Source organism: Lutjanus erythropterus, chromosome 5 (genome assembly GCF_056507025.1).
Source record: "Lutjanus erythropterus isolate fLutEry1 chromosome 5, fLutEry1.hap2, whole genome shotgun sequence".
NCBI classification, from domain to species: Eukaryota; Metazoa; Chordata; class Actinopteri; order Lutjaniformes; family Lutjanidae; genus Lutjanus; species Lutjanus erythropterus.
Genome location: NC_139321.1, coordinates 1,098,373 through 1,124,132, shown reverse-complemented (window position 1 = coordinate 1,124,132; position 25,760 = coordinate 1,098,373).

Sequence of the window (25,760 nt, the reverse complement as noted above, 5' to 3'; positions counted from 1 at the left end):
GTGGACATGAAGTTACTCTACTGCTATGTAAAATACTGCTCTCTGATTGGCTGCAGCGACACGTGGACGCTCAGATCAACAGTTAAACTGCCGGTAGTCATAGCAACAGGACTGATGTTAATGTTACACCTGGAACCTTCTCAGTGACCCCTAGAATTCCCTTAAAAACCCGTGGAACCTGCTCTAGACCTCCTGAAAACTCAAACAACCATGAAGGAACTTTGGAAGCACCAGGAGGAACCCTGGAAACCTTTCAAGGACTGGAGGAACTTCCTCAAGGTTCCCACAGAAACTAAAAAAAGAAGAAAAGATCATTACACCCTTAACGGTTTATTCTTTATCAAAGGTCAAACACCATGAATATGTTGAGTTTTAAAGTGGTTCTCGCATACACTTCAATAGAACTGACACCAAGCAGAACACAGAATGTTCTACAGTGATGTAATGAGTGTTCCTTCTTTTTTAGTTTCTTGAAGGCTACTGAAACTTGCTCATGGACCACTGGAACCCGGTAAGTGACTAATACACTCTTAGAAATAAGGGTTCCAATGGGTCCTTTCTGAAGTGTTGAGTTTCTACCTGGAACCAGTTCATTCTGAAGAACCCGTTTTTCAAGAAAAGGTTTGTCAAGGGTTCTTCTAAGATTAAGGGTTACATTAAAAATCTGTTTCTTCCAAAAAGACTGGATAGGTTCTAGATAAAACTCTTTGTATATACATAGGTTCTCAGTAGACACCTTGAGGGTGTTCTAGATAAAACCCTTGGAAGAAGGGTTCTCAAGAGAATAGCCTTGGTAGATTCTCTGGATAACCTCTGGAATATGAAACGGTTCTCTGTAGAAGCCCCTGAATGGGTTCTAGATAAAGCCCTTGGAAGATACAAAGATTCTTTGTAGAACCCCCTGACTCTTGTTAGCACCCTTAGAAGGTGGAACGGTATTAGATCCCACCTCCAGTGAGGGTTCTCATTGGAACCATTACACCATAGAAGGGTTCTCTGTAGAACCTCCTATATGGAATTCTGGGTGAAACATTTCACTGATGGTTCTAGGTATAACTCTTTATGTTGGGTTCTAGGTAGAACTCACTCTTACAGAATAGAACGTTTATAAAAAAAATATTTTTAGGTACATTTCTCTGGTAATACTTTATCAGTACTTTAACTTGTAGCAGAGTATTTTTACAATGTGGTATAGTTACTTTAGTTACTTTTACTCCAGTTAAGTATCCGAGTACTTTTTCCACCAGTGTTGGTCCTGATTATCTCGAAGCAGGAGGTTTGATTCCCGTCTGTCGCTCCAACTGGAGGTCAGAGTTCAACCATCACAACAACACAGCTGAAACAAAGAGCCTTTAACACACACACACACACACACACACACACACACACACACACACACACACACACACACACACACACACTTCCAGAGTGTGTGAGTTGGTTTGTGGGCGAGAACGGAAACAGGCCATCAGTTTTAATGCCTGTATGAGACCACATGTTGAGACGCCTCTCAGTCAGCGACGTGGGTGAGATCAGAGTGTGTGTGTGTGATCATCAGTGTGTGTGTGTGTGTGTGTGTGTGTGTGTGTGTGTGTGTGTGTGTGTGTGTGTGTGTGTGTGTGTGTGCATGTGTGTTCATCAGAGTGTGTGTGTGTGTGTGTGTGTGTGTGTGTGTGTTCATCAGAGTGTGTATGTGTGTGTGTGTGCTCATCAGAGTGTGTGTGTGTGTGTGTGTGTGTGTGTGTGTGTGTTCATCAGAGTGTGTGTGTGTGTGTGTGTGTGTGTATCAGTGTGTGTGTGTGTGTGTTCATCAGAGTGTGTGTGCGTGTTCATCAGTGTGTGTGTGTGTGTGTGTGTGTGTGTGTTCATCAGAGTGTGTGTGTGTGTTCATCAGTGTGTGTGTGTTCATCAGAGTGTGTGTGTGTGTGTGTGTGTGTGTTCATCAGAGTGTGTGTTTCATACTGAATTCGACTCCTTGTCATTACCACACTCTCCTCTCACACTCCTCTCCTCACACTCCTCTCCTCTCATCACACTCCTCTCCTCTCATCACACTCCTCTCCTCTCACACTCCTCTCCTCACACTCCTCTCCTCTCCTCTCACACTCCTCTCCTCTCCTCACACTCCTCTCCTCTCACACTCCTCTCCTCACACTCCTCTCCTCTCCTCTCACACTCCTCTCCTCACATTCCTCTCCTCTCATCACACTCCTCTCCTCTCCTCACACTCCTCTCCTCTCCTCACACTCCTCTCCTCTCACACTCCTCTCCTCACACTCCTCTCCTCTCATCACACTCCTCTCCTCACACTCCTCTCCTCTCATCACACTCCTCTCCTCTCATCACACTCCTCTCCTCTCCTCACACTCCTCTCCTCACACTCCTCTCCTCTCCTCACACTCCTCTCCTCTCCTCACAGTCCTTCCTCTCACACTCCTCTCCTCTCCTCACACTCCTCTCCTCTCATCACAGTCCTTCCTCTCACACTCCTCTCCTCTCCTCACACTCCTCTCCTCTCATCACACTCCTCTCCTCTCATCACACTCCTCTCCTCTCACACTCCTCTCCTCTCCTCACACCCTCGTCCTCTTTGCGTCTGACAGCTGCTGCAGCTTCCTTGTTATTGCAAAAATAAAAAGTGCAACCAATTAGAGCTGCAGCACAAACTTCTGGCTGCTAAGCTCTGCTGTATCCGCTCTCCACAGAGAGGATCAGCCGAGATGAGCTGCGGCTCTCTCAGACATTAATACCTCGCCGTAGATCTTGCCGTTAAACCCGCCCGCTCTTTCTCTTCCTGCGGCGTCCTTCAGTCGAGTCTGCCGGGAGCGGCAAGGCGAGGAGCCAAAAAATCAACTCGTACACGATGTGAAGAGTAAGTGAGGAGGATGGATGTGTCGACGCCGAGCCCCTGCGCCCCGCCGCCATCTGGAAACCATTACACAGTTCTTCTTCTCTGGCTGTGAGAGGTGTGGCAGGACGAGGAGCGACCACAGGGGTCACGCTGCAGTTTTATTTATTCACAACTAATCACAGCTAATGTTTTACACCAAACAGGGCAGACATGAGAACCACACTCACCAACACACAGCTGGTATGTTGTCTTTATGTTCAGTGAGCTGCTGCACACAAAACATTTAGAGAAGTAGAACGTCTGTGCATTGTACAACCCAACAGAACAGTTCTGTAATAAAGTGAATGTGAACTTCCTGTTTCAGCTGACTGTTTGTACTAAATATAACATGTAAACATGATGATGACTCACAGAATGAGACCACCGAACACTGGAAACCGAGGAAACTGATGCAGATTTAGGTGGATTTATTGTCAGAATGTCAGACATGGAGTATAATATCATATCCATCAATGTTTAAGGTTCAAAATACAGGAGTTCACCTGCGATCCCTGCAGCACCTGAACGCAGCAGGACATGTTGATAAGTCTGCAGCCTCACAGAGTTTACCTTCATTAAATCAGCTGACAGCAACACCAGGCTGCTGCAGTAGAACCATACAGATTCTGCTGTTTTATGAAGGAGATGACTGATTTCCACAGCTCATCTCTTTTACAACTTTTCTTTATCCTTGAAAGACATTAGAGTTATTAATAGAGTCAGCCCAGTGTGATCATCACCAAACCCATTTCTCTTTTTTTTTATTTCAGTCATCATAACCTGATGGAAAATCAGACTCGTCTGTTTGAACAATAACAGTAACATTACTGTGGTAAAAGAGTAACGCTCTGTAGAAGAACTACAAATCAATATTTTGTTTTAATTCCAACTCTGCAAACATTTTCCCAAAGACATGTCTTCATCACTGAACATCAGTTAGTGTAAAATGTGCAGAACAGATATCATATGCATTAATTTACCCTTTTTTGCAAGTTAATTTTTAAATTTATCTGAATCACATTAATGATTTCATGAAATCTGACAGCCCAGACATAGATAGACAGATAATTTTGCCAAGATATACAATGATTTTCTAGTTATGCTGGTAAAGGTTAGCTTATTTTTTTGTTTGGCGCTGGGAGCGAGTGAGTTTTGTCTGCAGAACTACCAGGTTCAGAGATCTTGGTGGCTGCAGGCAATCAGAGGCGCTGGGTTATATATTTTTGAATTCGATCTTCCAAAACTGGGGTGGCATCCTTCAGGGGTGGCAACTGCCAACATATATGCCACACCTCCAGATCCGTCCCTGATCCAGACATGATAGACATGATTATGACATTTCTGCAAACTGAAAGATTAACCTCAAGAAATGTCCAAGAGTGAACTGGTGCAGCTGTTTCAGACGTGTGCATGGAGACACACAGGCTGCAAAATACTAAACTGAAGGTGTAATGCATGCTTTTGTATCCTGAACCGTGTCAGAAAAACATACAAAACATACAGACGATTATTCATAATAAAGTTTGCAAGTTATTTCCTGAGAGTAGAGACAAAACGGGAGGGCACCAGGAGACAACCATGAAATACAGGAAAAACAGGAGTGTTGATAGATATATAATGTTCCTAAGTAAGTTTTTATTCATTTATAATCACCTGAAAATGAGAATCTTTGTGTTTTCCTTTATATCTACAGAGGAAGCAGCTCCTCTTCCACAGAGGCCACCATGTTGAACTGCCATGTTCTACAGTAGCCCAGAGTGGACAAACACCGACTCTGCAGGTTCTCCTACATGCTAGGAAGGGGAGGGTGAAACAAGATAATCTGCAACTTCACCACTAGATGGCACTAAATCCTGCACATTCGACCTTTAAGAGAATTTAATAGCAAATAAATTAATTTAAAGGAAGAAATAAATTCATTCCAGGGTACAAGCAGAAGTATTTCCACTAGTCTCAGTGTTTGTCTGTAGGATTTGTCGTCTCTTCAGCCTCACAGCAGGTCCTGATATCCTGACTTCCTGAACATGAAGTTATATTTGTGCGGTTGGTTCTCTGTGACCCTCAGCCTGTTCTCTCTGCTCCTCTCTTATATAACTGATGTTCCTGATAAATCAGCGAGCCTGGTCCGTCTGTTTCCGCTCTTCTTCTTTGTTTCAAAAAATCCTGGCAGGTCGGACTGGATTAAATCCATCGCCGTGGGAACGATGGCAGCCGAGGAGTCTCCTCCTGCCAGCTCCTCGACCTCCTCAGAGAGACTGCAGCATCCTCGCAGCGCTCCCAGAGACGATGTTAATGTGTCAGTCCTGCTGCAGGTCAGATTTATCTGTGAGTGTGTGTGTGAGGAGGAAGAGGAGGAGGAGGAGGAGGAGGAGGAGGAGGAGGAGGAAGGAGGTGTTAAAGCTCTTCAGTGGCCAATAAAAGCCTGCAGCTCTCCAGAGGTTTAACAGGATAATTGATGATTGATGATGTCGGCATGTTTGGAGGTTAAAAATCATTTCAGTGCACTGAGGGAGGCTGTCAATAATCAATCAATACTATTAACTAATCAACAGCTTCACTTTGGGCTCCTTTGAGTCACTTTATAATTGATGTTTAACAGAAAAACCTGCAACAACATGAGCTGACATCAGCCTGCAGTCACTCAGTCAGACAGGAAACAGAACAGATACAAAACGTTTGGTTAATTAATCTGCGTCATGTCGGTTCTGATGGTTCTGTTTACTTCAAATTATATTTTACTGACAGAGTTTAGACCAGTGCTGCTGCTGCTGCTGCTGCTGCTGAATGCCCTCAGTGTAATCGGATTACTTTATATGATCCAGAGGGTTAATATGACTTATTTTTGCCCCCAACCACTGTAACAATTTCCCCCGACCAACAGGGCAGCTGACTCTGACTTCTTATATGAACTTTAACACAAACTTGTCCTTATTGGTGAAAACAGATCAATTCTATTATTAATTAGTTCACATACAAGTTTCTAATATCAAAATATAACAAGTATATTTCAAGTAGTCAGAGTTTTGAATATCTTTTAAAAAATGACTTAATATCTCAAGATAATGTTTATGTAAGTCATTTTGAGAAAGTTTCTCATTATTTTGAGATATAGTCAATATTTTGAAATATTAAATCTGTCCTTTGTAAAAAAATATAATATGTTGGAGTCTCAAAGTTTCTCATTCTAATGACTTACAGGATCTTTTTTCCATCATATTGACAGATGTGTAGATGCAGATGTTTGTAGATGAGTGTATAACGTGGATCTGTCTGTGTGTGTCTCAGTGTTAACAGACTCCAGCCTGCAGTAGAATTCAGACATTTCACTGATAAACATCAGAATTATAGAAAAACTTCAGGCATCACAACCAAAACAACTTTTTTATATCACATCGACACACTGCTGTGATCACGTTCTGTTTCAATCAGCTGATGATGTGAGGGCTGTTATCACTCAATGTTCACATTCACATTCATTAATTGCAAACTGATTCCTTCAGTCACCATTCAATAAAAAACAGCCTGTTGTTTAGCATGTTCATTCACAACACTGTTTTGTACAACATGCAGAAAAAATATTATTTTCAGTCTAAAAGACATGTAGCTGCTACATCACCTGTCCTGAGTCACAGCAGCAACTCGAAAATCTACTGCAGTCCATTGTCTTGAAATTTTTTTGCAACTTTTTCACAGACCAACAACAATGATGAATGAAAATTTAAATGTTGACACAATAACAATCACTCATTTTGATTTTTTGCCATATTTGCAGAGAGCCAGAGGAGCTAAAGAGCTGAACGTGGCTCCGGAGCCGCAGGTTGCAGAACCCTGATCTACAGTAGAAGCTGCTCAAGGTCCCCTGGCTGAAGGTTTATACTCTGGTATTTTAGCAGTGGACGCTCTTGAATGCAACTTTGATGACGCCCCAGTTCTTACTCATGCCTGCTTTGACTGGTCCAACTGGTTTTCCAACTGGTCTAAAGACTGAGACCCTCACCCTGAAATAAATTTAATAATAAATACAGATTTTTGTCCCTGCAATGTGACTGTTTGAAGAGACTTTCACCCCTACAGTATGATGAACACACACACACACACACACACACACACACACACACACACACACACACACACACACACAGTCAGCAGGTGATAAGGCCGACCTGAGGTTTTCCAGATGACTCTGTTCTCTCTGAACTAAAGTTTCTATCAGCCAAACAGAAACACTCAAACAGTCGCTGATTAACATGAAAGAAGAGCCACTGTCTGCGACCAGAGTGTACCGTACGAGACCTTTGATTCGACCACCAGGACGTCCCTGTGAAACAAGATAAAACTGGAAACAGACAGGATCACTTTGTAGAGTTTATCAAGAAAAATGGTGCCTCTTTTTTCCCTTTGCAAAACCACATTTCGGGTGGATTCTCTGCACGATTCAATGCCACAAAACATACCAACCATACCAGTAACACAGGATACTATAATTTAATATACTATGCATTATAGAGTAATATAATATAACAAATTCATATAATTTCTGCCAGTTTCCTCAGCCAATCAATTGCTCCTGAGCCCTGTACAAATGTAGGGAATGGATCATTTCAATCATTTTAGGGATTATCTGCACTTTTAAGGTATAAATACAGAGGTGTTTTTTATTATTATTATTTTAAAGAGATACTTTGGATATTTGCACAGGTTCACACTCCTGAAGTGCTACAGTTGAGAAAATGTAGTGCCAAACTAAAGGGAAATCTGACGGCAAAGTAAAGCAGTGTACACTATATTATTTTCACCACTTTACTTTTCTGTCAGACAGACATTTCTGACAGAAAACCAATGTTGTATGAGCCAAATAAAACTCTCTGCAAACCAACTCCATGACAACATCACACATTTTACCTCCTAGAACACAGCAGTTGTTTGTCTTCCGCTGCTTCCATCCGTTAGTTTGTTAATGTTATTGTGTGACTCTGATGAATCTGAACTAACCCTTTAAAATACAAATTCACCCAATAACACAAACAAACCAACAGACGGAGGCAACAATTTACTGAGTTCTGCAGGATAAAATCACTGATTTTGTCAGTGGAGTTTGGCTGGTTTGAAGACAGTGATATTTGTTTTATGTAACAGTAGTTTTCAGACAGAAACGTCTGTCTGACAGAAAGATAAAGTGGTGACAATATTATACTGAAAATATGTGTTGCTGCTGACTATTCCTTGAAAGGAACCATCCCTTTAAGAGATGCAGCTCCACTGACTGATGCATATAAACATTATCACCATGTTAAATCTGTTTTTCAGTTCAGATAGATGCTTTTCTTTTACATCTCGTCCTGCAAGGTTTAAAAAGCCTTTCGATTACATAAATAAACTGCAGTGAAACTTCACCTGTCTGTGTTCCAGATCAGAGTCCAGGCTGTAAAGTGAGTTGTTGGGGAGCCAGAAGTCTCAGCAGCTGGAGAAGTAATCACTGAGTCACTTTTATCGATCAGTAACTCTATCAGATATATTATGTTCGGCGAGTCCTGCGGGGAGTCTTATCATTCATGTTAATAGTTTGTATTTGTTCCAGCTGCTCGTCTGGATCCAAGAAACAGTTGAAATATCAGGTTGGTGAGATGAAAATAGACAGAGCTGTTTCTGATCCAGAGCTGTGCTCAAATACTTACAGGACATAAATAAGATGTGACAGCTCAGATATTAACTTTAAGTGGTTCAATTCTGCACCACGAGCCAAAAACACAGACGTAAATCCAAAATACAGCCAAGCCCCCTTCTCCACCCTGTAGGACTCTAAGTCCACATGCTCCACCCTGTAGGACACATTGTCCACCGCCAGTCTCCACCCTGCTGGACTCTTTGTCCACCCCAAAAGCTATTCCATCACCCAGAACTTTATTTTGAAGCTGCATTTAATTGCTAACATTTAGTTGACCTCTGGACAGTTTGCTAACCTATGAAAAGTTTGGTATTGTAAACACTGAACACGCACATTGTTTGGTAACACGCAAACAGTTTGCAAACAAAATCTACATGCAGACAATTTTCGTGAGTGTGGACAGTTTGCTAACATGGACACTTAACATACAAACTTTAGTGACATGCAAACAGTTTGCTAACATAGCAAATTGTCCACATGTGAGCAAACTGTCCATAGGCTAACATAGAGACAGTTTGCTAACATGGACACTTAAAATGTGAACTGTTTGCTAACATTCCAATAGCTGGCTAACATTTCCACAGTGTGATAATATGAATGCTAACTTGCTAACAACTTTGCAATGATGTGAACAATGTGAACACTTTATCACATGTGAAGAGTCTCCTAATATCAACCAATAAACATGTGTTTCTGTATGCTATTTTAGCATACCTAGCCTAACACAAAAACACTTAACGCTACCTTAAACTCTATTTGCAAAATTGGCATCCCAGATTAGCCCCTTTTCACTCATCATGACCGAGTCCACATTCTCCTCCTTCTCTTTTTCTTTGGATTTTTTTTCTAGACACATAAATATCACTATTGCAAGAACTTAGATTAGCTTAGCTCCATTATTGCAGCAGTGCAGACACAATAAACTGATTGGACTGATGAAATTTCTCAGTCTGGAGGAGCCATAAAAGAAAACAGCTTCTAATTTAATCATTCTGCTAATTTTAGACTGATCTGATCAAACAATAAGCAGCAAGATTCATTCATTCATTTTCTGTAACCGCTCATTCCATAAGGGTCACGGGCTGCTGGAGTCTATCCCAGCTGACATTGGGCGAGAGGCGGGGTTCACCCTGGACAAGTCGCCAGTTCATAAGCAACAAGATTAAAAATCTAAAACAGCGATCGATGCCAAAGTTCTTAGTCATCAGTGTTCCACATTTCTGGTTGATATCAACAAATCAGAGATCAACTAGATACCAAACGTGTCAGGCTGAACTTTGGCTGAAAAGTGTCTAAAATGATGCAGAAGACATGTTTGGTTTAATCTCTGGAGCCTCAAAGAAAAGCTGCAGCTCTGTGTTTTAAATGAGACGTCTTGAAAATAAAACCCTGAAGGTAATTTTTAAGTGAAGTCCATTAAAGCAGGACAGAGCGGTGACCTGTGGTGGGAGCAGGAAGGTCACATTACAGGTGATAAAATATTGAAGTGACCTCCTCCTTTTCCCCCTGTCGAAGCTGCGACCGAGTGCAGGAATTTTCCGGGTTATAATTCCATTTGGCAGATCTGATTACAACCTGGACCATTTCCACAGGAATAAAAAAAAAAAAAAACCCACCAAAGACGGACCCGGAGAGTCAAAGCCCGCTGCAGTCGCTCTGATTGAATTCCAGCATTTTCTTTCCCCTCCAGAGAAGCCAAAGTTTGATCTTTACTAATTGATATATCCCGGCTCCGCACATGAATCTCAGAAAAGCTCATACCTTGGGCCAATTTAGCTGTTCCACTGGCTGAGTTTTAATTGAGTCCACATTAAAATTTACTTATAAAATAATAATGGGCTCCCATGCAAATGAGCCCATCCCGATATTGCTGCGGCTGCATTTGCATATCCACAAGCAGTCTGGGAGTTCAGAAATCAATATAGATGATTAATAATATATGGGCTACAGGAATAATTAAATTCATTTGATGCAAGGACTCAGTCAGCCTTGGCAAACCAAAGGTGCAATTTTGCCACAATCTAATTTAATACAAGTTGCCTGGATTGCAGTTTCAATTACGAGGATTGAAATAATAATAATGTGTGTTAAAGAAAAATTACACTTTCAAATATATGTTATTTCATTTCATTTCATTGAATGTATTACAGGGTGAATCTCTCCTTTCTTCCCACATTAACATATTGCACCAAATTGCTAAATTAAACCGCTCTTTAATTTATTGCAGAGGCATTAAAAAATATACGTCTCAAACAGGCCACATTTGAACGTGTTTATTCAGTTTAAAGATGCAATATGTCAAAAAAGTGTTTGTGTTTTTTATTAAACGGCATTCTTAAAGTGTTAAAATCCAGATGTGGTTTGGTGGAAAAGACATTAATCTCTGTGATGAGAATAAAAAAAACAGTTTGTGTTAATTAGTCACTGAACTGGATCCCAAAATAATGTTATCTCACTAACTAATTTGATTCAGCTGTAATTATGACTATACAGACTGTGTTATTAGACAAAATAAATACTGTCAGAGCCTGCGGTGTGTTCAAGGACCCAGAGTTTGTGTTGGAGGTCAGAGTGTAGCTGTTTAACCTCCTGCAGATCACACAGAGTTTATGTAACAGAAGAAAGGCCTCAGTCTCCTTCAGACAAACAAACCTGCATGATCTCACTCTTTCAGTCACTTATTTTCTGGAAAACTACAGTTTACAGTTTCATAAGTGTCACAGCAAAGTTTAGGTCTGACAGGATGTAGGTGCCTCCAGGCAGTGCAGGTGGCAATAAACAGAGTGATAAGATGCATTGGATTTTTAAATGTATTATATTGACGGATATGTTGTGCAGGTGAGGGTGTTCATGAAAGATTTTTTTCTTAAAGACTGAGAGTGACTGAGTTAGGAAGCTCGTTCCATCATCAGAGAACCTAATAACTCTGAAATAGTCAGGAAACACACTGATATCCTGGGCCGGTGTGACAAAAAAACCTCCAGACAGTCAGAAGTAACCGTCTCATGATGATAACAGTCAGACATGAGAGGTCACAGATCGTCCTGAACGTCAGGAAGAACCCTGAACAGCTGTGGACACGTCTGAAAATGTGTAACAGTCAGCAAGTTTCAAGCAGGTTGAATGGTGAGCAGTTTTCAGATGCTTCATTCCAGACATGTTGTAACTCAAATCTCTTGGAACGCCTCCCAAAGTCAGACTTCCTAACTGTGAACTCTTTTGATCTTAATAATTAATGCAAATTCAACCAATTGCTGTGAATTCTGCACATTCTCATAAATTAGTAAATTTAATGCAACGTTTATGCATTTGACCGACCATCATGGCTTCCTGCAGCTCCACCAATCACAGCAGTCCCCCAGAAAACGTCATAAATGTATGTTTGTTTGTTTTATTTATTTTTATTTTTTTTATTTTGTCTCAGGTATTGAAAAGAACATAAAGTTTGTCATTGTGATTGACATCTATCAGTGTTCTACATACTTACATATTCTATCAATTTTTCTAGCTTGAGTTTGTGCTCCAAAAAGATTTTGCTTTTTCACATAAAATCCCTCAGGTGCACTTCTTCATTTATAAATAAAGCAGATTTTGTAAGAGTTTTCATCGTCTTAAGCCTATTTGGTGAAGATACTCAGAAGACTCAGAACAAAATGTGGTTTTTGGCTCTTTTTTGCAGTTTTCAGATGCCACCGCAACTTCATTGCAAAAACCACTTAAAAACATCACAACATGCATCCCAGTGTTTTAGAAAATCTGGAAATCACGTCACAACAACCCCCCCCAAAAAATCCTATGAAATCCTGCAGGGACTGGATGTTGCTATTTTATTTATTTACTTTATTTACTCAGACTTTTTGAAAACTTTCATTAGAAACAGTTTGTCAGTTTGATTGCTACAGGCAGACAAACAGATTTCCACGTCTGTCAAGGTTAAACTTTTGTCTGTGATCATAGATTCAGAGTCTTAGAACTGTGAACTTAGAACAGTTCACAGTTAGAACTTAGAACAGTTCACAGTTAGAACTTAGAACAGTTCACAGTTAGAACTTAGAACAGTTTGACTTTAGAGAAACACAGACGACAAGGACAACTCTTTATTTTGACATAGAAAGTTAGCAGAAATCAAATCTTTAATTCTTTAACAGACGCTTTGTTTCCATGGCAACTGTATTGACATGTACTTCTCACAAACACACACACACCCTGTGTGTGTGTGTGTGTGTGTGTGTGTGTTAGTGTGTGTGTGTGTGTGTTTTGACCTTTAAATCAAACCAGTGAACCGTCACAAACCAACAGGCTCCATCATGTTCCCTCCCTCTGAGTCACCTGACCCACCTGCCCCTCCGACGCCACCACCTGCGAGTCACATGACACCTTGGCTTATTAACATTCGGCTCACATCTCAAATGTTCATCTGGAGCTCGCCGCGGTTCGGGGGGTGGGGGTCTTGGACGATCAGATTATGGGCATTACGTTCTTGACATCCTGTTACGTCGCGGCCGCTGCCAAGGCGATGTCAACAATGCCCAGAATCCACTGCTGCCCCTAATGAATGCACTCCAATATGTAATGACTGAGTAATCACATTATTTGCAGTCTCGACTTTATTCTGACGGAGCGGCCGCCCGCATCTGTGCTCCGTCAGTAATTGCCAGGCCGGGGCGGCGAGCGCGAGCGAGCGAGCAGCATTTGCATCCTGCACTGGGGAGTTGCATTGCAAATGATTATGCTGAATTGTTTTTGCAACAGGAATGTCCAATCCAATAAAGTTAATGATCTCGAAAGACATGGAGGGAGACGAAGAGGAGGAGGGAGGGAACTAAATCGATTAAAATGCAGATGTTCGCCATCCGACGGAGGCCGTGATGGCGGCGGCGGTGGTGGCGTTGTGTCGATGTAATTAAGCCTCTTTTTCTTTTCTTTTTTTCACTTTTCAGGAACTCCTCCTCTCAGCTCCTCGTTCGGCTCCTCGTTCATCACGTTTTGTTCGAGAGTAAAACAATCCTACGAGTTGTTTCCTGATGAGAAGCATCATTATCCAGATAACTAACGAACTAATTAACTGTAATTTCCTGATCAATCTTCATCTCAAACATCCAGTTCAGCTCAGTCTCAAACTTAACTTATATGTTCTATATGTTTGATCTAAACTGACCAAAATCACAAACGGCACATTTGACTCAAAAATCAAAGATCAAGTTGTGAATTTTAAATGAGCTCTAGAACACTTGTGTCAAAATAAAGACAAGTTAAAGGGACAGTCCACTGAATTTACAGAGACAACATGTCTCACATGCAGCCTGTGTGGAATTTGAAAGATGTGTCTGTTTAACAGGCAGAGAAGCTCATAAAGACACAATCCAGGTGCATTATGGGACCGTAGGATCTGGTATTTTTGAAAGTTAGAAGAGTTCACTTTGAGTGAGAGCAACCGTTTCCAAAAAGGAGGAGGTAGAAGGAAAACTTTCCATGACTCTTTCTCACTTCTCCTCTATTAGCATCATAGTATAATAACATATATAATTATGTTTAACATAATATAATATAATATCACAGTAACTTCACAAATTTAGTTATACCAAGTACTACTACAGTAAAAAAAAAAAAAAAAAAAACAGCCCCTAACACAGTGTTTCTGCTGCAGAGAACGTGGAACATGTTGCTGTGGAAATAAAAACTTTGACTGACGGGTTGTTTGGTAAATGCAAAGTTTTTAAGTTTTTTTTTTTTTTTTTTACTGTGTTTTATTGTTGAACAGCATTCAGAGTGGAAGACAAAGGAAGAATTTCATTGGACAGGGAAACTTGTTTTTAATTGTGAATATGACAATAAACTGTTGGATCCCTTAAAATGGTCATTAGGGACGTTCTAGCAGCACATTAGGGAACACTTCTGTAGCTGAGGACAAATACAGCACCACCACTGGTCTGATTTTCAGCCTAGCTAACACTGGGTTGTGTTTGGAGGAGCTGCAAAAACTGAAAGTGACTGATGGACACCGTGTTGTGAAAGAGGACAGTAGAGCTGGATCAGGGGTTTAAACTGTGTCCAGCTAACAATAACTTAACATGCAGGGTTCTCTGCAGCTGAGATGAACGTTGGTGTCCAACAGAGAAACCCAGCAGTCCTCCAGAGGCAGGTCCTGGAGACGGTGGTGGACTGGATGATGTTATGAACCCAGACATGACAGTGTTTAGTTTTGTGACACATTAGGGCCTTTTACAAAACAGTAACACAAGTTATTTTGGTGGCCGTTCACACACCAACAGTAACACAAATAAACAGCACAAAATTGCTTTTGGTTTTGTTCCAACCTGCATGACTATTCACTTAAAGCATGACACAATTTTGCAAATAAATTATTAATCTTCTAAAATTAAATCACACTGCTGCAAAAAAGACATACTTAACATCAAGTGCACATGACCTGGGCCTCCTTTTACTTAAAGCTGCAGCAGGTAAAAAGTCAACATGGACAGAAAGACTAATTATCATAATGTAAACAGCACGGTCAGCTGCTCCAGGGTCGCTGCTGCACACAGGTTTACAAGCAAACGTGATAAGATAAATCCACTTTTTAATCCCAAAAGTTTAAAAGAAACAAATGCTGAGCCGGTCTGTGGGTCCATAATTTCTTTGTGGATCGATGCTGCAGGAGAAACAGGAGTGAAAATAAATCCACTTTTTAATCCTAAAAGTTTGAAACATACAATAAAGGCCTCAGCATCAGAGCAACTCCAGTGTTTCTTCCCCCAGAAGCTCCACTCTGCCACCAACCCTCTCCTGCAGGGTTCCATCTGATCCACTCGGCTCACTGCAAAGTTCTGTGGCAGACGTGAAGGAACATAACTGAAGGTGAAGTCAAAAGTAACCGAGTGACCCGACAAACTCCTGAGCTGAGAATGTTCTCGGTATCTGGACTCTTTTTCCAACTTTTCTGGCAGGAGTTTCTGCCACTGATTCATGGTCTCACCAAAGGAATGTGCACATGCAGCTGCACTAGTCTAGACTAGTCTAGTCTAGACTAGTCTAGTCTAGTTCTGTCTCAGACCAGTTGATTTACAATATTCTGAAAGGTTATTATAAAATTATTTTTCAATTATACCAAAACAGTGTTCCCTACCACAGCTTTAAGTGCATCTGCACAGGAGATTTGGTAAAAAGAGGAAAACTGTAGAAAAACATCAGACTGAAACTTTAACTGGGAAAAAAAAAACATGTTCAGCAATAAAAATAAGATAATGCATGAAAACACAGACATTCAGAGCTGAATATATTCCATGAAACTGGAGTCAGTTTGTATGAAATTACATTTAATGTAGCATACATCACCATAACACACACATACACACACACATACACACACACACACACACACACACACACACATACATAGGCAGGGCACCATAAAGTACACTTTTGTGTTTTCACATGTAATTAGGCGGCCTGCGTGATTACCAGGTAAAACAAATTATGTGTTTTGTTGGCAGCAGATAAATCTGGTCTCAACTCGCCGTAATGACCCGTGTAATTTTTAAGCAGCGCCTACATCGCAGCTCTTTTAACACGTATCATTAGTGGGGTTGTATATTAGATATACATTCTGTGGCTTAATTTGGTCTCTCAGGAGCACTTGTAATGATGCAGCTGCCGGGTACAGGACACCTTTAATTTATTTATTTTAAATGTTGAGAGTAATTGAGTTCTTGAGAGATGTGAGGCGAGCCTGCTGCTGCCGCCGCTGCTGCTGCTGCTGCTGAAAAATGCATTAATTCAACACCGCAATCTGTTGCGAAAATTAATACGAGGGGAAGCGTCTGACGAGCAGAGAAGAGGAGGAAAAAATAAAACGCAGGCAGGAGTTTCTGCTCGAACTCGGCCTCCTCTTCAGGACGACGACAGCAACGACCGAGGAGGAAGAGGAGGAGTTATTTATCTCCCTCTGAAGGGTTATTTATTACAGACAATCAAAAACAGCTCCGGCGCTCTCGCCGCGCCGCAGCAGCTGCAGGTGATGATAGAAATCATTTGTTCCACGGATCTCGTCAGGACGGTTCCTCGACAACAAAACGGTCAGTAAATGAAGACGATGACGGCGGCAGGTGGCAGCGAGCGTGGGCCGTCCTCTCCGATGATGATGATGATGATTGTTTACAGCGATGATGATGATGTCAGGGGAGACATCACGGCGGTCTCACCTGTAAAAGTTTAAATGAAGCTTTAACATCTCTCAGCGTCACTTCTGTTCAGCTGTTAAACTGATCCAGAGTCTGAAAACACAGGACAGTCAGAGTGTGTGTGTGTGTGTGTGTGTGTGTGTGTGTGTGTGTGTGTGTGTGTGTGTGTGCGTGTGTGTGTGTGCGTGTGTGTGTGTGTGTGTGTGTGTGTGTAAGCAGGTGTTGGTTAAAAATAGACGTGAAACAGATGCTGAATGTGAAACATAAAAGACGGAGAAGTTGATAAAATATCAGCAGCTTGAATTCTGCCAGGATTCATTTTTCTGTTAAAAGACGTTCAGAGTTATTTCCTCCATTTCCTCCAATCAGATTAAAGGAAAGTGGAAAATGAGTGTGTGTCACATCATTATGCATGTCAGAGTTTGTTGTTTCATGCCGGGGGAACATGCTGACAAACACTTTAAAACCTGTATAGATGAGAGCAGCACCTTGTGTCAGGCTCCGCCCCTTTATGGTTGAAAGCAGCTCCTCTAATTAAACTGACAGTTTAATAATATAATAATATAAATTCTGGGATCTTTGCTGATTTAATAACAGAAAATAAGAATACCATGATGCTTTTAGCCATTTAACTCTTTCCCCACCAGTGTTGTTTTTACAAGTTGCCAGCCAGCGCCACCATTTTTGACAAGATTCACTGATTGTTCAACACCCACAGAATATTCATTTCTGTGAATATGTTAACATGGAATATATCAAAAGAAAGAACGGATCTTCTAGTTTCAGACACAAAAAACATTTTGTTTGAGCACAATTCATTCTTTTTTTATGAGCTCTTGAATGTGGTTTGTGGGTTGATCAATGATTGTCGTCATTATATAGAAAAAATAAAGAAAAAGGATTTAATGAGTCTCCAGGTCGAGTATTTCAAACATCTGTCACTTTTCCTGTCATTATGCCACTTTTTACTTTGTTGTTTTGGTCGTCTGTCCAGTTTGACATTGACATTTACAGTGTTTATTTTCACTGGTATTAAATTAAAAACATGATCGTGTATTGACCTCACACACACAGGTCTTTATCGAATTCAAACAGTCACACACAGCAGCAGCTGAATACTTGAAACACACAATCACACAGCAGTGAGCCGTCATGTTTCTGTTAGACTCCATATCTTCTCCTGTGCTGAGCATCTGTCCACCTTCATCACCGTCACATCCAGATGTATGGAGACAAATCAGTGTGCACACAGGTATCATTTACACATGTGTACTATTGTTTTAAAATTTGTGCAGAAATATTTTAAACAGTGAGGTCACACAAAGTCTGAGACATGGACACTTCTTTTTATGTGACCCTAAAGTTACAAAGCTACAAGACACGATGTATGAATAGGAATTCTGATTAGATGTGTGCACAAAACTTTTTCACACATGCACAGAATAATGTGCATGAATGTTTTTGTACATGTACACATAAAGTGGCATACAGCTGCAGGCTGTGAAATTATTTGTGAACATTATTGAACAAATTCAAAATGTTTCTGACCCTGATTTGTCTCCATGCAGGTGCTGCTTCATCCTGTTGTGTGTTGTTGTATTTGGACACGTCACACAGACAGAAGATCGTCATGCAAAGATGTGAATCAAGATGATGCAGTTCATCGTGTTTCCATCCAATTGTCAAAGTGAATTTAAAGTGAACTTTTGGAATGTTGCTTTAAAAAAAATCAGTTCGGCATTTTAATGAATTGCTTGAGTCGGTGTCGGTGTCTAAAATATGCCTGTTTCACCCCGGGGGAAGCAGTGATGACATGGGCACAGAGTTCAAAAGTTACTGAAGTTGAGGCTGATATGGTTTCTGCAATACATCCTTGACAGAATAAAAATGAAGTATGCAGAAAATAGTTTTACAGTGCATATTAATTTTGCTGTCTATGAACATTAAAGTCACTATATGTCACCACCAGTAATAACTAATAAATATCAACAAACATAATACATGAATTATTTGCACATTGCAGAATATGAACTTAAAGTGCTACATATGTGAGCTACACTTTGTAAAGTGAGTGGAAAGTGAACAAGGAGGAACGATTAACAGAACCTACTTCTCTGATGCACACGTACCATCCATGGACTTATAATAGAACCAGACAGGGTGAAATGTACTTTTATAAAACAGTGAATTCTCTGCACCAGTGATGAGGCATGTTGATCAGACCCCTGATACACTGACTTTGTAAAGCTCACACCATCTTTTATTCTCATGTGAAAGTCTCTCCTCGACCTGAGGCTGGAGGGTCAACTGCTCTGCTGATAAAACTGCCAGAGATCTGAATTTCATGTCAAGTCCCGGAAGTTTTCTAAGCCCCAATGTTCCATTTCCCAACCAACAATTTACAAAATCCCACTTTTTCTGCAACATACGTTGATGTAAATGTGGATAATGTGTGCTGGCTGTAGTTCTGTGACAGTTTGACAAAAAGCATCATATTCCTGCACGATGCTGGTTTACGGCTGCCTTTGTAATTACATTTTATTGGATTTCATTAAAGCATACTGTCATAAGCATAGCATAGCTTTGTTGAGAAACAGGGCAGTAAAGTGTTTGCAGCAGGCTGAGGGTGACGGTGATGCCAGCGCAGCAGTCAGCTGTCAGTGTGGCAGTAAATGTACAGTTCAGGTCACAGTTAATAAACGCTGCAGCTTCTCAACACCAACAAAAGTCTTGTCTGTTGTTTCCCAGCTGCTGGAGAACTGATGGACTTAGTCCTGAAGTAAGCTGAGCAGGAAAGGCTAACATTAAGCTAATGCTAATGCTATCATTGTCAGCTCCGCTTTGTAGTCCAGCCTTGAACTGCAGTGTCTTTTTGGGAGACTTTGCAAAAATCTATCCAATTGACTTGTTAACCAATCAGAGGCTGTGTTTCTGACTTTTGTGTGACATCACTGATCCACAGATGTAATAGATCCTTGCACTGATCTCAACATGAGATTGACCCTTCAAAATAAAATCCCTTGTTTCTTCAGTTCTCTCTAACCTTCCACACATGAGCTTTATGTCTTTGTCTCAACAACAAAACCAAAAACTTGGAATTTGAATCAGTCGTTTCTTGACCTTTGGCCTTTTGCTAAAATGTATTTTTAAAATATCTGGTGACTAAAAACTAGCAGTGATAACATGCAGGTAAAGATTCTGTTGTTAAAAAATGAGAAATCCAGTGAAAAGCTGCAGCACGTCGAACAGGGTTGATATACTTCATCACGATAAGAACTTTGAATTCCTGATGAGTCATGTGACCTCAGTCATGTGACCACAGCTTTCTAGTTAAAGTTTAAAATCCTCAAAGACAAAAGTTTAAATTTTATTTTCATAGACTCAGACTTTCTCAGCGTCATGTCAAGACGCCGTCTGAGCCGTCCACATCACGTCCTGACCCGCAGCGCCGCAGCCTGTTTCAGGGCTGAAGCCTCTCCATGCCGCCGCCCAACCACGGCGAGAGGGGAGGCCAGGGTGAGGAGGAGGAGGAGGAGGAGGAGGAGGAGGAGATGGTTCCTCTCTCTCTCAGCCGGGCTGCTTGTTGGCTGCTCCACATCCTCAGGGACAGAGTTTTGGACGGAGGCCCAGATCAATGTGACCTAAATTCAAATGCGAATTAGAGGCTGTCAGGAGGAGAGGACAGGAGGAGGAGGAGGAGGAGGAAGAGGAGGAGGAGAGGACACTCTGTAAATGAGCTCCGACAGTGCGAGGCCCCCGGAGGATGTGGGAACCGGGCCCCCAGGTCCACTGGAGATCTTTAATGAGTTCCAAATGGATGTCCAGGACCCTGGTCCCGGCTCCACATCCCGCCTGCAGGCTGGCAGCCAACCGCAGCCGGGATCAGGGAGGAAGGTGCTGCATGGGGGCCCCGGGCCCCGAGCCTGACACCCTGGTAACCTGGAGAGGGAAGTCAAACACGTCGACATCCAAATGTTTAAAATTCTTCAGCAGCGTTTGTGAGATCAGAGAATGAGAAGAGAACATGTGAGAGAAGATGAAGCTTCATGATGATCAGACAAACATGTGACACCTTTAATATTATACTTAATATCAATATTAATCCTATATTCTTTAACCTGTTTTATTATTAGAGCAGAACTGAACAGCAAACCTACAGCTGAGGTGTCCAACTTCAGACCAGAATAACTGTTTTTAATTTAATTCAAATTAATGCAGAATTTTTGCTGAATGAGTTTGTGTCTGTTTATGAGCTGTAAGAAGTCATTAACAGTCTTGTAGAGGGAGTAAATGTTTATAACTGTTAAATTGAGCAAAATGTTAATGGAGTTTGGTGAACACAACATACAGATTGTGTTATTCTTAATGGCCAAGCTTAGGCCTGTAACGGCTCAGTGTGAACAAACCAAAGTTCCTCTTCCGGTTCAGGAAAAGAAGAACATCTAGAGGGACTGGAGAACAGGTTCTGACCTAAAACACCTGACAAAGGTGAACCCCAGCGTCCTCGTCTCATCCTGTCACCCTGGCGACTGCCTCTTTTGTGTTTCCTGGGCGAGGATTAACAGAGTGAGGGGTGTTCAGAGTTGTCCACCTCCACCTCCTCCTCCTCCTCCTCTTCCTCCTCCTCCCCCTGTGGAGGTGCAGTGCAGGGGGTGAGTCGGGGTGAGGAGGGGGGGGTGCTGCAGTAATTAGCATGCTGATTCTGCATGTAATCAGATGAGCCTGGCATGCTCGCCGGCCGCCTTCTATACATCAGGCCGAGCGTCGGCGTGGGACTGCAGCAGCTTCTGATTGTCTTCAACGCAGCATATGCTAATTGTTGATTGTCTCCAATATTATATGCTAATTGTCAGGAATTAGCATAATTCATTAACATTTGGGCCCTAATTACACAATGAAAAAAGAGTGAAAAACACTGGGCTGTGCTCTGACTTCCTAATGTGTGATACGATTAATGCCGCCGCGCTCATTTGCATCCGGAGGAGAAGCTGAAATATTCAAAGTGTTGTTCAGAGAAAATGGTGATTAGTCCCTGATCAAATGTTGTTTCTGCCGTTTTAAAAGGTGTAACAGCGTTTGGCCCTCAGGTGAGAGGAAGCCGCCGTCTTTCAGAAACACGCCGACACTTCCCCACATGCAAATGAGCCGCTGGATCAAAATCTGCAATTAGCCGCAGCGATCGTCTCTTTTTTCTTTTTCTTTTTTTTTGGAGGAGATTTTAGAGAAACAAATGAATGTAGATGTTGGTCTTGGAGTCGTCGTTGAGGATTCTGTTTGATGTCTGCGGTTTATCTCGTATTAATGAGACACTCAAACACAAAGAAACAACCAAATTGCTTTGATTTCATCATAATTGTAGTCGTGGGCCTGTTCACGTCGTTAAACTGCCAGCGGCGCCAAAACACACACAAATACTTCACACTGACATCTTCAAGTATAAATACCAACAGAGAGAGGAGTACTCTGGTACACGACTGACAGGAAAGAGGTCAAACATGAACTCACAGGAGGACGTCGGGCTGACTGACAGATGGAAGGAAAGAAGGAAAGCAAGGGAAGGAAATAAGGAGAGAAAACTGAAAGACTGAAAACGTAAAGCAAAGAACTCAATTAGTGCAGCGGACCTTGAGACGGGTCACCCAGCCAGACCAGCCGGACCACGATCACCACAGGAAGAGAGCCGGGATAAGAGCTAAGCTAACCTGACTTAGACCGGAGACAGCGAACCAGAGAGAGATGCATCTTCATCGACCCACTTTGATTCTTCATCAGTCCACATCCTCCTCCTCAAACCCACACAGAACAAATGATGCAGTGGATCTAACAAGTTTGTCTGGAGGTAAAGTTACTGCAGCTAGTTAATTACTTAGCTGGACATGCTAACGTTCGCGTAGTTAGAGTCACATCTGTCCCCCACACTTGTGCTCTTGTAGGAATGTAATGATGCATTCAACTCACGATTCAAAATGATTTCCGATACTGACTTCACTATATGATTTTTTCACGATTTTTTTTTTTGTACAGAATGAGCTTGCAGACAAATTATGACTGAAAAATATTCTTGTAATTATTTCTCAGACAAAAACATATCTGAGGTAAGGTGTAACTGCAAAACAAACTATGCAATGAATGTATATTTTATATGTTAATCTATGATTGGACAGTTTCTGCTTGGAGGCGGAGCTTAGCAACGAGTCAGTTTTGAGTTTGTAAAGTCATGATATTTCTGCAGGTTTGAGGAGACCAGGTTGAGCCTGTGAGGTGAAAGTCAGGACAAATTAAAGTGTTTATATGAGTCAGAGAAGCATCAATATGTTGATCAGTCACCTGGACTTTGGACAGTCAGAGGACTCAGAGGTGTTGGTCATGACGTCACCATGACACCTTACCAAGAGGACGACAAAAAACAATTTTTACCACTGACTGCAGCCGTCAGATAAATGATGAGCAGTAAAATATTTCTTTCTGACAAACTCTCTGAAATATAACTGTGTAACTCCAGTGTGTGTGTGTGATGTGCAGTAATGTGACCTCCTGAATGAAACCGTGTGTGTGTGTGTGTGTGTGTGTGTGACGTGACCTCCTGATCGTCTCCGTCATGTCTCACAGTCGACCTCCATGTTGGTTCCTGACGAACAGCAGGACTGTGTGAAGGACACATGATGGATGCCAGCATGTCTGACAGCAGGCTGCAGCTCTCAGTTCAGGTTTCTGCTGTTAACAGCAGCGGGGGCCGGCCGGGGCCGGGCTCTCAGGGCCACACGTCAGGGGACGGGGGGCCCCTGCATGCGAACGTGGAGGGCGGGTTAACTCGGAGGTAATTGAAGCGGGGCTTTTGTAAGAATCTGCTTCCAATCCACAGGAGAGAGGGCAAAGAGAGGAAGAATGAGAGTTTTAATGAATGGAGGCCGTCATTAAAATGATAACTATTTCCTCTGAGATCACTTCCAATTTAAATGTGCGGGGAAAAGAGAAAAGGCGTAATTGAAAGATCTTTTTTTTCTTCTTCTTCTGCCATTCAAACTGTAAATTTGAATCTCAGGGAGAAGAGGGAGGTTGTTTGTAGCTATAGCTCACTAGTTCCAATTACTCGTCTTTCTGCTGCACTTAAAGCCATGAGGGAGCGCAGACGCAAGCGCTTTAACCCCTCAGCCAACAACAGACGGGTGGGCGGCCATGTTTTCTTTGGATCAGCCGTGGTCAAAGGGAACAGATCCGTATCAAACGGTCTGAACAGAGATTGAAACAGACGTGAGGAATGACTTAATTGATAAACAATGAGGCTGACAGGCTTTCAGATGGGCTCATATTAACGCAGCAGCTGCACATACAGTCATATCTCACAGCTGACAGGAACTCATCTGCTCACACAACATCAGCACAATGTGGGCGGAGGTGAAGGTGGAGGAGGGTTTATCCTCACCTCCTTTTAGTTTTAGTTTGGTTTATTAACACATTTTTCCTTTGTCAGTCATTGTGCATTAAAATAACAGGTAGAAGCTGATAAAAATGCTCAAGAAGAACAGAACTAAGGGGAATCATGAATATATTTTATATTAACTGGCACTCTGGTCGATAAACAAGTTTCAGCTCTTGTTTTTTATCTGCATCATTGTACACAGATCAATACAACATCATGACAGGCTGTAAACTTTACAAACTGAGTCTCTAAATCACCACAAACCACAAAACTAACAGTGATGGAAGCAGAGAAGAGTGATAGAAACTGAGCGCAGCTGACGCGCCGTCAGACGCTTCACCAGAGCGCACCGCGGAGCGCAGGACAGCTGACACGCCGTCAGACGCTTCACCAGAGCGCACCGCGGAGCGCAGGACATCTGACGTGCCGTCAGACGCTTCACCAGAGCGCACCGCGGAGCGCAGGACATCTGACTCGCCGTCAGACGCTTCACCAGAGCGCACCGCGGAGCGCAGGACATCTGACTCGCCGTCAGACGCTTCACCAGAGCGCACCGCAGAGCGCAGGACGACGCTTCAGGCTCAGGTTGTTCTTGCTTAGCTGATTTATTGATCTCAACAAACTCACCAGAATCCTTTTGCATCATCGTCAGCTTCATTCAAACTTTACAGAAACTAAATCAAACTCAAACAAAAATGGTTCATCTGTCAAATGTCCCTTTAATCATCAACTCTGGCTTGATCAAAATAATAATAATATAAATAATAATAATAATTTATGGTGTGAAGGAGCGTGGAGCGTGGCGCGCAGGTGTCGCCACACCTGTGGTGCGCTGATTTTAGGATGCATATTTTAACTTTATCTGACTGTGTGAAAATCTGATGTTTCAGCATCACAGATGATGATGAACGGTGTAAAGTCTTACTGGTTAAACACAGTCATGTAGGCTCAGAGAGGAATTTAGCGTGTTGCAATGTAAAAAAAATAGTTTCATTAGACCAAATTAAAAAAACTTTGTCTGGGACAGCCCTACTGCGAGGTCATGTATCTATAATAATATATCATATAATACATAATACTTTATTAGTTTATTACATTTTGTATTAATAATCTGACAGACTCAAGGGGCGCACCGCAGAGCGCACAGAGCAGGTGACGCCTGATTTTGTCACTAACATTCAAATTCAAACTCAACTTTTATAAAGTAAAACTCAACTAAAATGTCTTGGTTCCTCTTTTCACTGTTCCAACAGTAACCAGCTCTGGTTTGGTCCAAATAAAACCTTGATAATATTCAACTTTGCTGCTGAGCTCCGTGGATCTTTGGAGGAGAGAGCCGGGAGGCAGAGAGGTTCAAGTCACATTGAATTCTGTTCTGATCTGATGAAATAACAGAAACAACTGGAGTCTGTTGAGTTTGCTGCATCCTCGATGCGACGCGAGCTGGAAATTTGCTTCAGTGCTCCAACATTGACTCCTAACACATACCAAACTGGAAATTTCTGATACTGGACAATTTTTAATCAAAATGTATTAAAAAAATAATAATAAATTTGGCATGCTGTGCAACGAGTAACCCCCTCAGCTATGACACACATTTTAGTT